Source organism: Hevea brasiliensis, unplaced genomic scaffold, assembly GCF_030052815.1.
Source record: "Hevea brasiliensis isolate MT/VB/25A 57/8 unplaced genomic scaffold, ASM3005281v1 Scaf9, whole genome shotgun sequence".
Lineage (NCBI taxonomy): Eukaryota > Viridiplantae > Streptophyta > Magnoliopsida > Malpighiales > Euphorbiaceae > Hevea > Hevea brasiliensis.
Genome location: NW_026615310.1, coordinates 2,206,838 through 2,218,531, shown reverse-complemented (window position 1 = coordinate 2,218,531; position 11,694 = coordinate 2,206,838). Strand labels below are relative to the sequence as shown.

Sequence of the window (11,694 nt, the reverse complement as noted above, 5' to 3'; positions counted from 1 at the left end):
ACTTGGTTGTTCTCATACAACAACCAGGATGAAATTAGATATAAATCATTTATCCAATTGCCTATGGTCTTGTGAGATTAATGGATTAACACATGTATAGGGTCCGTTATATCATGTAATTTTCCATATATCACATCCTTCCTGTTGAGACGCACGCATTATCCACTTACAATTGCTCTTTCTATCTTTGCACCTAATGGCATATGTTTTGCTCTTTGTTTCATCATTACAAATCTCATGGTGTCTAAGTAAATGATATTCTTTGGCAGCATTTTGGACAACCTCTCTAGAAGGGGATATCATTCTAACTTCAAACTCCTTCAATGGATCCCACATTGAACTACATGGCGTTTTTGCTCATGGATCAACCATTAGCAATGAAAAATCTATTTCATAGTAAGGTAGAGGAGGGACAAGTAGCATTATTGGGCTCACAACATGAGTATTATAGTATAAAGGGAAATCTACTGTTGCACTCATTTCATATAGGCGTTTTAGAGTAGTTTTGCATCTATTTTGCCCTTATATTTTAGTATATTTTATGTTTTTAGCTTTATTTTAGCTTTTTTGTTAACTTTAGTTGCTTTATATTTGATTTTTATAATTTTGTTATTTTTAATAGATTTTTGTGGCAAATTGAGGGTCAATGAGTGCATTAGGAAGTGATTTGAAGAAATTTGGAGTTCCTTGAGCGTGGAGGAAAGTTGAAGAGATCAAGCCTTGAAAGATCAAGTCAACCAAAATTTTCTTGAGACTTTGCTTATGATATTGCTTAGGGTATGTCATATTGCTTAACCTTAAGCCTGAGCAAGCCGCAAGTCAAGCACGACTTAAATCCTACACATTCAAGCTTTCATCCCAAAACTTGCCGAGAATTGCTTGAGATCCTGCTTAGGGTAAGCAGCAGTGCTTAAGGTGCAACACAAGTCAAGCTGGAAGTCAAGCATGAGAAGAAAATTTTATTTTATTCCAAGCCTGTCGAGATTTGTTGAGGGTCTGCTTAACCTTAAGCAGACAGTGCAACCACGGGCCGAAATTTGCTGAAGAAGCTGCTTAGGGTTAAGCAGTACCCTAAGCAGACTACCCAGAACGTGAATAATGTTGCTGACTTGGATAATTTTACACCTCGTTTCCTATCCACTCCTTGGCTCTTATCTATTTTTAGGGCACCTTTTAGTACCATATAAAAGCATCATTTTCTAGTTTTTGCCACAAGAAGAAAGGGAGAAAACAATAAGAAACAAAAAGGAAAGAAAAATTAAAAAAGGAGAGAAGGAGAAGGACTCCATTTTTCTGAGGAAGAGGAGCTGCTGCAACCATCTCTGGAAGCTCCAGAAATTAGAGTTTTGGGTTCTTCTACCTAGGTTTTTCTATTTCTAGTGCTCTTATCATGTTTTTCTTTACTTTTCCATCAATTTCTCTTATAAATACCAACATGAGTGAGTAAACTCTTTGGATTTCAGAGTTGAGAAATATGTTTTAGATTAATTTGTGAATTTTGACTGGTTATTTCTATATTTTATATAAATATGAGTTTTGATTCCTTCCTTGTGTGCTTGATTTACTTGCCTAATATTGGCACCCACTGGGTATTGTGTTAATCTTTGATTGAAGGACCGAAAGGTGAAAGTCATTTATAGATAATTAAGGATTGAAACTTAAAATTACCCAGATTTAGAAATAAACTAGGGTTTTAAGAGGAGTTAATGATTGGTTATAAAACTTAATGGGTTTTAAAGTAATCAAATATCATACGAAAGTAGGTTTGGTTATTTTAGAATACACTTTGATTTACTTGAAAAAGATATCAAAGGAATTTAGAATCAATCACCTTAAAACTCTATTTTCCCTTAAAATTGGAATACCCAAGATAAATCCCAATTAATTTATGCACAAACCCCCAACTCTGGAATCATTTTTTATCATAATTAGACTTTGATTTGAATTACCCGCTATTAATTTAGTTCAATTGCATATAGATTTAGAATTTACTTGCTTGCTCTTTACTTTCCAATTAGATTCATCAATTTACTTTGCTCATTTACATTTACCATTTATTCATCAATCATTAGCCCAAATAATCGCTTCATTCATAGTTTGGTACTCAAACAGTAAATCCTCGTGGGAACGATACTTGACTCATCACTCTATTACTTGAGATGACCCGTATACTTACAGATTTAGTGCATCAAGTTTTTGGCGCAGTTGCCAGGGACTTGATTTTTGTTTGATATTGAATGATTGTTTGTTTGGTTAATTTGGGCATTTTATTTTATTTTCTTTCACCATTTTACTTTGAGAATTTGTTTATTTTGTTTTTCAGGTACTTTTATTTTATGAGAAGGACAAAAAGTGAAGAAATCAATTTATTCTTTTATCCAGAAATAGAAAAGACAACAAGAGCCTTAAGAGCAGAAGCTAAGAGAAGAAAAGCTGAAATTAAAGCTCAACAACAACAAGAAAGGGCATAAGAACAAGAGCAACTACAAGAAGAAATGGCCAACAACAATAACAATCGTTTTGTGAAGGATCATGCCTATCCTAACATTAGGGATTTCATGCCAAGCATCACAAGACCAAGAGTGGAAGCTAATAATTTTGAATTGAAGCCTGCACAGTGTCAAATGGTACAACAATCACAATTTGGGGGAAGTCCAAGTGAAAGTCCACATGTGCATCTAGCACACTTTCTTGAGATCAGTGATATGTTGAAGATAAATGGAGTTTTTGATGATGCAATTCGACTCAGATTATTCCCTTTCTCTTTGAAGGACCGAGCTAGAGAGTGGTTACATTCTTTGCTACCGAATTCTATCACAACATGGGATGAACTTTCTCAAGCATTTTTAGCTCCATATTTTCCACTAAGCAAGACAGCTAAGCTAAGAAATGAGATGACTTCTTTCAAACCTGAAGATGATGAGAGCTTGTATGAAGCATGGGAGAGGTACAAGGATTTGCAAAGGAAATGTCCACACCATGGGATTCCTAAGTGGATGCTTTCAACACTTTTATAATGGAGTTTCACCAGCTATTAGAAGTACAATTGATGCATCGTCTGGAGGTGATCTTATGGAGAAATCTAAAGATAAAGCTTTTTCTGCATTAGACAAAATTGCTTATAATAACTACCAGTGGAGTTGTGAGAGGAATGAGATCAAGAAACCAGCTGGTATGTTTGAGCTTGATGTCATGAATATGATTAATGCTAAGTTTGATGCATTAACAAGGAAGATGGATAAGCTAAGTATGAAAGTAGATACTTCAGTTAGAGGTTCAAGTAATTCAGTAGATGTTGGAGCTGCAAATGTCAATTGTGTAATTGATTTTCCTGCATTTGGGGAAGAATTTTCAAGTGAGCAAGTAGATTATATAGGGAACTACAATCAAAGACCAAGCAGTAACTCATTTTTTACAACTTATGATCCAGCATGGAGAAACCACCCAAATTTCTCTTGGGGAGGTAGACAAAGACAACATCAGAATTTTCAACAACCTTCTTGGTATCAACAACATCAGAATTTTTAGCAGAATAGAGGTCCTCCACCTGGAATTCCTAAACCTCAAAATGCACTTGCTCCACCACAACCACAACAACCTCCACCACAACAAGCACAATCAGACAAGACAGCTAGATTGGAAGTCATGATTGAGACTCTACTTGTGAGCCATCAAAGTTAACAAGAAATGATTTCTCAATTAGCATCTAAAGTGGATCAAATGGCAACACACAACAAGATGTTGGAGAACCAAATAGCTCAACAAGCTAGCACTTCAAACAACAAAGCATTTGGGAAGCTTCCTAGCCAACCAGAAAATTCAAGGGAGCATTGTAAAGCTATTACATTGAGAAATGGAAAAATATTTTGTACTATTTATATTTTGTAATTAAACTTTTATTTTCTCATGTATAGTTGAAACTCATGTAATATATTTTGGTATTAATGCAGATATTTGAATCTTGTGTTTATAAATAAAATTTGAGTATTCTCTTTTATGAAATTAAGTTGAATTATGATCTGAATGAAATTGTGGACTTATGTTGAAAACTTGAGATGGTTGTGAATGTCGAAAATTGTTGAGACCATGTTTATGGTTATTGGAGTTTGAGAATATGGATGAATATTTGGGAGTGTTTTTCACAGGTTCCGAAGAACGGTTTTCTCCATTTTTAGCCGGCACTCTATTGGATTTTCTATAAAATTTTTGGAACCCCAAATTAAATTATAATTTCAATAAATGATATAAATTTTATAAATTTCACTAAGTGACCATAAATAAATAAATTAAGAAATTGTATATATCAACGAGATAAGATATGATGCTCCAGCACACGGTGTGGCATATCCTGCTCGGCTATACTGTAGACAGGTAAGGGGTGTCACATTTAGTGGTATCAGAGCACGGTTTAGGCGTTTCTGGGTCTAGATCGAGTCTATACCATGCATTGCATTTGTAAGAGTCGAGGTGACATTAATGCAGATCTGTTTGTCTTTCTTATTTTGATTAGGATATGGATCCCACATCATAAAGGGCAGTTGAGGAGGAAGTGGAGAGTCATGCTCCACCTGCAGCAGCTGAGGCCCAGAGGCGAGGAGAACTGCTCCACCCGGCACCACACCAGTGAGCACTGCCTGACCTCCGCCTATGTTTCAACAAATGACTGAATTCTTCAGACAGATGGTAGGGGTAATGCCACCACCACCACTTCCACAGCAAAAATCTCATTTGGAGAAACTCAGAAAATTTAGGGCAGTGGATTTCTTTGGCAAGAGAGAAGATGATTTTGTTGTAGCTGAGAACTGGTTGAACAGAACAGGAAGGGTTTTAAAACAACTCCACTGCACCCCAGAGCAAAACCTAGAAGCTGTTTATCTCTACTGCAAGATGATGCATATGAATGGTGGGATACAGTGTCCAGTGAAGTGCAACCAGAGCAACTAACTCGGGACTTCTTTCTCACTGAGTTCAGAAAGAAGTATGTGGGCAGTGTATACCTAGAAGAGAGAAGAAGAGGATTCATTAACCTGAGGCAGAGACAACTGACAGTGGCAGAGTATGAAAAAGAATTTGTTAAACTAAGCCGTTATGGAAGGGAGATAGTCCCTAATGAGGCCAAGAGGTGTAGAAGATTTAAAGAGGGGCTAAATGACAACATAAAAATAATGATTACTGCCTTGGGAATCACATACTTTACCAAGTTAGTCGAAGCTGCAGTAAAGGTTGAGAAAGTCAGCGTAAGTGAGCAGATCAGAAGAGAGAGACAGCAGAAGAGGGGCTCAGGTCAGTCTAGCTCATCTTCCACACTTGGGAAAAAGTTCAAAAGTCCACCTGCTCAGAGTTCAGGTCAGCCTCAAAGTCAGGGTCAGTCCCAAGGGCCCAGGCTACAGTTCACATCTAGGAGAGGCCAGTCCACAACATCAGTGGGTAGCTCTCTAGGGACTGTGTTCAGGGAACCAGCCCCAGCATCTTCTGCTTGTCCGCACTGCCTGAAGTGGCATAAGGGGGAGTGTTGGAGAGTGACGGGTGCCTGCCTAAGGTGTGAGTCGACAGAGCATCAATTAAGGAACTGTCCACGCAGAACTGCTGCAGCTGCTCTAACACAAGCAGATAGTCCTGCCCCTGCACCTCAAAGGGGTAGGAAGTCTGGTAAATCAGAGGCAGTTAGTCCATTATAGAGGCTTGCATCTGAACTAGTCGAGAGGCTAGAGACCACACCACCTGCTAGAGCTTATGCCATGAGGATGCCCCCGGACGTCATCAGGGGTACATTCTCCCTCTACAATACATTTGTGCATGCATTAGTGGATCCAGGATCCACTCATTCATACATCTGCATCAACCTACCCGTAGAAAGGGGGATACTAGTAGGGGAGAGTGACTAAGACATTCTAGTCACTAATCCATTGGGCCACAGTGCAGTGGTGAATAAGGCGTACAAAGATTTCCCGCTAAGGATTCAGGGGCATGAATTCTTGGTAGACCTGATTGAGTTGCCTTTCCATGAGTTTGACGTGATTTTGGGAATGGACTGGTTATCACGTCATCAGGCAATAGTTGATTATAAATTGAAGAGGATTTCCTTGAAAACTCTTGAGGGTAACGAGATTGTAGTTATGGGGGAAATGACAGATTTCTTGTCCAATGTCATCTCAGCTACAGTTCTAAGAAAATTGATGAGAAAAGGCTGTGAAGCCTACCTAGCACATGTGGTGGATACTAAGCAGGCTAAGCCAGATCTGTGTGACATACCCACAGTAAGAGACTTTCCAGATGTGTTCCCTAAAGAATTGCCTAATTTACCACCAGAAGGGGAGGTTGAATTTGCTATTGAGGTACTGTCGGATACAGCACCAATCTCTATTGCTCCTTATAGGATGGCACCTACTGAGTTAAACGAGCTGAAAATTCAATTGCAGGAGTTACTGGATAAGGGGTTCATACGCCCTAGTGTGTCACCATGGGGAGCTCCAGTGCTATTTGTGAAGAACAAAGATGGGACATTGAGGTTATGCATCGATTACCAGTAGTTGAATAAAGTGACTGTGAAGAACAAGCATCCGTTGCTTAGAATTGATGATCTGTTTGATTAGTTGAAGGGAGTAGGAGTATTTTCCAAAATTGATCTCAGATCAGGGTATCATCAGTTGAGGGTGAAGGATGCAGATGTGCCAAAGACTGCATTCAGGACCCGGTATGGGCATTATGAGTTCCTAGTGATGCTCTTTGGCCTAACAAATGCACCAGCAGCATTCATGGACCTTATGGACTATATCTTCCATCCATACTTAGATCGGTTCGTAGTGGTCTTTATTGATGATATACTGGTATTTCCAAAACCAGGGAAGAATATGATGAACATTTGAGGATTATTCTGCAAACCCTGCGAGAAAAGAAGCTATATGCTAAGCTGTCCAAGTGTGACTTCTGGATGAGTGAGATTTCATTCCTTGGACACATAGTGTCAGCTGATGGGATTAGAGTGGATCCCAAAAAAATAGAAGTAGTGATAGAATGGAAGCCTCCCAGAAATACAACTGAGGTCAAAAGTTTCTTGGGGCTAGTTGGGTATTACAGAAGATTTGTGAAGGGGTTTTCTCTCATAGCTGCTCCAATGACCAAGTTGTTACATAAGAATGTGAAATTTGGCTGGAACGACAAGTGCCAAGGCAATTTTGAGAGGCTGAAGACTATGTTGATAGAAGCATCAGTTTTAACATAGCCAGTGTTAAAGCCAGTGTAGGGAAAGGACTTTGTGGTCTACAGTGTGCCTCACATAATGGGTTAGGGTGTGTTCTCATGCAAGAGGGGAAAGTGGTCGCCTATGCTTCCAGGCAATTAAGGCCATATGAACAGAATTACCCTACTCATGATCTAGAGTTAGCAGCAATTATCTTTGCACTGAAGATATGGAGGCATTATTTGTATGGGGAAAAATGTTATATTTACACGGATCACAAAAGTCTTAAATACTTGCCAACCCAGAAGGAGCTCAACCTTAGACAGAGGCGATGGATTGAGTTCCTGAAGGACCATGATTGTGTGATTGACTACCATCATGGGAAGGCAAATGTATTTACTAATACTTTGAGCAGAAAATCCATCACAGCTTTGAGATCATTGAATGCCCGTCTATCTTTGGCTCTGGATGGCGCTATTTTGGCTAAGTTGCAAGTGAGGCCAAACCTGCTACAGCAGATTTTGGATGGGCAAAAGGTAGATGAGAAGTTAATGGCTACTATGAGCAAAATTTCAGAAGGGAAGGAAACAGACTATGAGGTGAAAGTAGATGGGTGTCTGTACTACAAAGGAAGAGTGTGTGTACCAGATGATGGGGAATTGAAAGCCAGTATTCTAAAAGAGGCACACACCAGTGTTTATGCTATGCATGTAGGAAGCACAAAAATGTATCATGACTTGAAGCTTCAATATTGGTGGCATGGTATGAAGAAGGACATAGCTGAGTATGTGACTAAATGTCAGCAAGTCAAGGCAGAACATCAAGTTCCATCGGGTTTGCTACAACCTATATGTATACCTGAATGGAAATGGGATCAGGTCACCATGGATTTTGTAAGTGGTCTGCCTCTCACCCAGAAGAAGTATGATGCAGTATGGGTGATAGTGGATAGATTGACGAAGTCAGCAAACTTTTTGCCAGTTAGGACTGACTACTCACTGGAGAAGTTAATAGAATTGTATATCAATGAGATAGTTAGACTGCATGGAATTCCACTTTCCATCATATCTGATCGAGACCCAAGGTTTACATCGAGATTTTGGAAGAAGTTGCATGAATCCTTGGGTACACAACTCCACTTTAGCACAGCTTTTCATCCTCAGATGGATGAGCAATCAGAAAGAGTAATCCAGGTCCTTGAGGATATGCTGAGGAGTTGTGTCATCGAGTTTGAGGGAAGTTCGGATAGATACCTCCCACTGGCAAAATTTGCATATAACAACAGCTATCAAACTAGCATCCAAATGGCCCCGTATGAAGCATTGTGTGGGAGGAAATGTAGAACCCCAGTGTGTTGGACTGAATTGGGCGAAGATAAATTGGTAGGGCCAGACCTTGTGAAACAGATTGAGGAAAAAGTAAAGTTAATCAAAGCTAATTTGAAGGTTGCCTCAGACAAATAGAAATCCTATGCCGATCTGAAGAGAAAAGAAATAGAATATGCAGTTAGTGACAATGTGTTTCTCAAAGTCTCACCATGAAAAAATGTATTGAGGTTTGGAAGAAGGGGTAAGTTGAGCCCTAGGTTCATTAGACCATATGAAATCATTGAACGTGTGGGACCAGTGGCCTATAGGCTAGCTTTACCACTAGAGCTGGACAAGATCCACAATGTGTTTCATGTATCCATATTGAGAAGATACTGCTCAGATCCTTCACATATCATTTCCATGGAACAAATTGAAGTACAACTGGACTTGACATATGAAGAGGAACCCATACGGATCTTGGCTCTGGAAGTGAAGGAATTGAGGAATAAGCAGATTCCACTAGTGAAAATGCTTTCGAGGCGCCACAACACCGAGGAGGCAACTTGGGAAAGTGAAGAGACGATGAGGCAATAGTTCCCTCAACTGTTTGTATCAGGTAAATTTCGAGGACGAAATTTAAATTAGAGGGGAAGAGTTGTAACATCCTCACTGTAGCAATTTCGTACATTCTACTGTTCTGGTGACCGGTGTTAGTCCGGACAGCTAGAACGTCTGGAAAAATATTTAGACTAGAGTGAGAAGTCATAAATAAATCAAATAATAATAAGAAAAATGTAGGAAAAATTTTAGAAATAAAATATAACCAAGTTAAATGAGCCGGTGCCCTAGCGATGGGTAACCTAGTGGGAAGTTGCGGTCTTCGCAGCTAGGAGCCCTAAACTCGGGAGAAAATTCATGAAATAATTTTTGAAACTCCAGAGAAGAGTCATTGAGGTTTGTATGGCATTAGAATGTCAAGAAAAGGCTTAGAAAAATTTTTTTATCAGTATAGACGATTTTGGCTCGATAAGCCAAACGGAGGGCATTTTGGTCATTTCATCTTCAGAGATGATTTTTGGCCAACTTGTCCAATTAAGTAAATAATTATTATGACATAAAATGTGAATAAATATTGCTAAAAATTTAATTGAAAGTGAGTAGAAAAGAAAATGAAAGAAATTAGAATTTTGACATCATTATGATGTCATTAAAATCCTCCCACCCAATCAAATTGTGACACATGGCAATAACTCATTTAAAACGAGTAAATGGGCAAAAATTATAGAAAAACAATCAGATTTCTTTATCTCTTCCCTTTGGCCGAACCAGCACCTCTCTTCCTCTTCCACCATTAAAGCTTCACCAAGCTTTGGGTTCACCATCCAAACCACCTCAAAACCCTAGCCTCCCTTCACAAAAACTCATCCTCACACCTAAAGCAAGCTTTGGACAACAAAAAAAAAAGGAAGAAAGTGAAGTTTTGAAACCTTGGAAAGTGCCTAAGTCAAGGTTAGTGCCAATTTCTTCTAAAAATTTTGTGTATGGCTGCCATTGAACATGATTTTGGTGTTGTAATCCATGGATTGTATGTGTATGAAAATTGTAGTTGTTGGAGTTAGGGTTTAAGGCACAAAACTTGGATTTTGTTTATGTGTTGGTGAATGAAAGTTTAAATAGTCAATTAGTGACCATTTGGCTGTGTATGATGAGGAAATGAAGTGAGTTGTGGCTTGGGATTTGAGTTTGGGTGAGCTGCCTTGGCTGCCTTGCAGGTCTGGATGTGAGTCTAGCATGTTTGGGCAGTTATAACTTGGGTTATGTAGGTTCAATTGGTGCAAGGCCAATTGGAGATGAAATAAGACACATAATGGCACAACTTTGATGAAGAAACCTTGTCTAGAAACCAAACTTAGGATGCCCTAAAAATTGACCAAATCCGGGTAACATGCATTCTGCCTGGACAAAATAACCAAATGAACAGTATTCATTCATTTGGTCATAACTCAGTGTAGGAAGGTCCAAATGACCTGAAATTTATATCAATGAAAAGCTTAGACAATTTAGAACAACTTTCATGTAGAACACAAACTCAAATTCTGGACTTAACTAAATGAAATTACTAGCCAAAGTTGGACTATCAAATCTGGCAGAAACAAAAATTTGCCCAGAAATTCTGGGTAAGGCAATCCGACCAGTTATGGTGCAATGGCCATAACTTAAGCTAGAAAACTCCAAATGGGGTGATTCAAAAAGTGAAATGTAACTAGACACAATAAGAACAACTTTGATGAAGAACACTTGATCAAATTCTTACTGTAGAATTTCCTAATGGAACAGTAAACTTTAGCACTCAAAACTAAAAATTTTGATTTAATTCCTATTGATTGGAAATGTTGATTGGCAACTAATCCAACACTTTTGTGAACCAAAATGTGGCAAATCTATATGATTAGCACTTATGTAACTCTTATGAATGAGAAAGTCAATACTTTGACTCAAATAGTAAAATGAATAGTAACTTCACATATTAAACATCAAGATTTAATTAAGAACCTTGTAAATTGCCCTAGTAAACCTAGTAAGATTGGTTTGGATAGGTTGGCATGCCAATAGGGTTCAGTTAGCAGTACTGTACATGGCATTATGTCATTCTATTATTTTATGGCTTTTAGCTATTCTGATGTTATGATGATACTTGGCCTTGTGCTAAATAATTATTACAGCTCATAAGCTGTTCTGTTACACACCGGGAGACACATTGTGACCGATGGTGTGACGGCCCGAGGTACTTAGTGCCCAGTGCCAGTTTACCCATTTATCCAGTCCAGTCATCCAGTATAGGTTACTTGGGCAACCAAAAATGGAAATGGATAAATTTAATGAAATAATTGATATAACAAGTACCAAATAAATAGACTACTAATAATTATCAAAAATTTGTCTGCATGAGACATCAATATATGTACTGCATGTTTATTTATTTTAGTTCTTTTTATTTTATCATTGGCACCACTAAGCATTATTGCTTAGTGCGTTGCTTTTTGCCACGTGTAGGTCTTGGAGAAACCAACAGAGAGCCCAGTAGACCATAAACTGGGTGAGGCTTGTATATAATTCTGCATAGTGTCCATGTCACCTCACAGACTTCAGTGTATTGGTAGGACACTAGGTCCCATTTTGATATTTTGTACTGTTTGTATTTTG

At 38.5% G+C, this 11,694-nt stretch overlaps 1 non-coding gene across 1 annotated transcript; it reads right to left on the bottom strand.

Annotated features, from left to right (window-relative positions):
- Nucleotides 1-2,879: 2,879 nt before the first annotated feature.
- Nucleotides 2,880-2,986, bottom strand: LOC131177814 (small nucleolar RNA R71). Its single transcript, XR_009147092.1, has one exon. It is a non-coding gene; the product is annotated as a small nucleolar RNA R71 (small nucleolar RNA).
- Between the last annotated feature and the right edge of the window lie 8,708 nt (nt 2,987-11,694).